Consider the following 3,112-nt stretch of genomic DNA (forward strand, 5'->3'; position numbering starts at 1 on the left):
TCCATTCTAGATTTGTAAATTTAGTTATCTCAAATTAAGAAAAAGGAACTAAGTGTAATTAATTCAAAACTACATTATTGTCATCTTGATATGTTGACACAATGGTCTAGATACATATAACTACTTTGAGAAAGTGCACCTATCTAGAGGGGTAAAGATTTGTGAAAATTAATGGCTAGGTGAAGATCATGGCATTATGAAGAGGGCCACAAACCAAAGTTCTTATAGCTTGACAAAAAAAAAAAGGTGTGCTATGATCATGCAAATACAATGAGTGGGCATGCTTCCTATAAAGTATGCATATAAGATTTGCTAGCATTGTTCAATAACTATATGCCAAATTTAAGGGGCCATCTTATTAGATTTACTTCTTGGTTGTCTTAAGACGAGAGCCTTTTAACTCAACTTTATCCGATTTTAAAGAAATTAACTCTCTTTTTTTGTATAGTTTTAATTTTTAACAACTTTAGTAACTCTTGTTTTTTAGACAGATTTTTTATGCATTCATGATTTTGTGGGAGAACTTATGTAGTTTGATACAAATTTCTGAAAATGACATTTTATTATAATTATTTGGTATATTAATTGTTATATTTAAAATATTTATAATATATATTCTAATTTAATATTATTTTAATAAGATAAATTTTTATATAAATTTACGTATTGATTTCACCTAAATAAAATGAGTTGAATTTAATAATATTATAGAATAAAATTATCTCTTATATGGACAACATATAGTGCATCCATTTTAAAATAATGTTCTCTTTCTTTGTAAACTAGCTAGCATATATGAATAAAGAAAATCAAGCTCACAAAGAATTATTGAAAAAAGATAAACTGAAAAGAAAGAAGAAAAAAAGCAGAACGCCGTTTGGTGGAGACCCACCAATATAATGTGTTGCCATATAGTGGCGGTTAACAACACCATTGCCACAAACCTAGCAAGCTCCCTTAAATAATGACCTTAGTGTCCCCATCCGTAGGCTTCAAAAGTACCGCATCGTTAAGAAGTCTCACATCAGTTGAGAGATGGTCTGACTAAATATTTATAAAGTAGAGGTAATTTTTACCTTACAAGCCGGTTTTGTATGGTTGAGTTAATCTCAATACTTAATTTTAAGATGACAATAATAACAAATTGATCGTGACTGTATTATAGCTGGTCATGACTATTTGCTATCTACATAATAATTACAATATTATCTAAATAATAACTATCGCTAATATGTGGTATCTACGTAATAATTACAATATTATCTAAATATAACTATCCTCTAATACACATTACATACAAAATTCCATTACTTATGACCTGTGAAGCCCCGATACTCCAAAAATGACGAAATATCATGTCCGATATCGTATCGGGGGAGTATCTGTCAATTAATATTCTCTGATAATGGAAACGTGGGAGATGAGACTTTTTCTCCTTGTCAGGACTTGAACTCTGGACTTCAAACTCCTTAACCCTTAGTTCAATTAGCTTAACCAGTTGAGCTATCCATCTCACCCCTTTTTGGGTAGTACTTAACTTAAGATATGTAATTATCACTTGTTTGCTCATTTTGAGTTATTTGAATGTTAATTTTTTTTATCATTATCGATTTTAGTTATGTTTATATATTGTGTATTTATATATATTTAATTTTAAATTTATTTTTTAAATAATGTATCCCTGCTGTATCGAGAATTTTGAAAATTTTCCTGTATCGGTGTCGTTCGTATCGATATCGTGTCACGTATCAGGGCTTCGTAGCTTACAACTAAGCCACAAAAAGGAAGATTTTGGCTATTAATAATTGGGAAATATAATGATTATACTTTTTCATTTGTTTATTTAAAAATTACTTTGTGTGACGTTGATTCAGTGCACTCGAAAATGGTACAGTCATATAGTCAATAACTTTTAAGTTGTTTGATTTTAATCAGACAGTTCAGATATTTTATAAACAAAATAAAAGAAACTATTTTTATGTCAAAAAAAAATAAAAAATCATCTTAGTATTTAAACCGTCTGATATTAATAAGATAATTCTGAGTTGCTAATTTTAATGACTTCATACAGTTTCTATGGCACCTAATCTGATACCTTCCTTAATTTGTCACTTTGATTTATTTAGGCATTATAGTTTGTTTTTTTTTTTTGGTACATATTTAAGGCATTATATCTATTGCACCTAATCTGATACCTTCCTTCATACAGTTTCAATTTTTAAGTATAGGCCACCGTAGACTAGATTTGACACATCCCCCACCCTTGAAGTTGTCATATTGTATTATAGTCATATGAAATACTTCTCTTTTATATCCAACATTAAACTCATTTTCACTCATAGTTGACGTGAGATTAACTACTCACACTTGAATCAAAAAAATGTCTCTCCCTCAAACATTTGAGTTCTCCATATCCTATACTTGTATCGAAGTTATCATCGGTGAATGTGAATCATAAGTTCACCACGAGGAAGACATTTGATACCATGATCCAAACACCATGATTTCACTCTCGGTCTCTCACCAAGTCGAATTAGACTTTAATACCACTTATTGGAGAGTTTGAGAGAGTGTTGGGAACAAAAAACAGACCAATGCTCCATGACTACGTACAAGAGGTCGAGACAACACATCTCAACTCAAAACTTTAATATAGTGAATACATATATAATACCTCTCTTAATCCAATATATATTTAACTTATTTATAATCGATATGAAATAACATTTCGCACAGGAAGCCAACATGTGTTAAGTTGCCATTTATGTTTTAGATGTTGATTTAGTAGTTGCCATTTATGTTTATAATTGTCTTGCAATTGGTACTGAAACTTAAGGATTTGAAGTTTATCAACCAGTGTTTTCCAAACACACTAACATAATTTTTCAATTCGTCTCTTATATGCTTAAATCTATTAAAATATATTAACGGAAGCAAACTTTTAGTAATATATTTAATTTCAGATAAAAATACATTACCAAAAACATGCTTATGATAAACCCCGTATTTTAAGGGAAAATTGAGAAACTCTCCAACATAAGTCACACCATTATGGCCTAGAATAGCCTATATATATTGTGAAAACTAAATTCACAAAACATTAACATAGCCA

Source organism: Trifolium pratense, linkage group LG2 (genome assembly GCF_020283565.1).
Source record: "Trifolium pratense cultivar HEN17-A07 linkage group LG2, ARS_RC_1.1, whole genome shotgun sequence".
Classification (NCBI taxonomy): domain Eukaryota; kingdom Viridiplantae; phylum Streptophyta; class Magnoliopsida; order Fabales; family Fabaceae; genus Trifolium; species Trifolium pratense.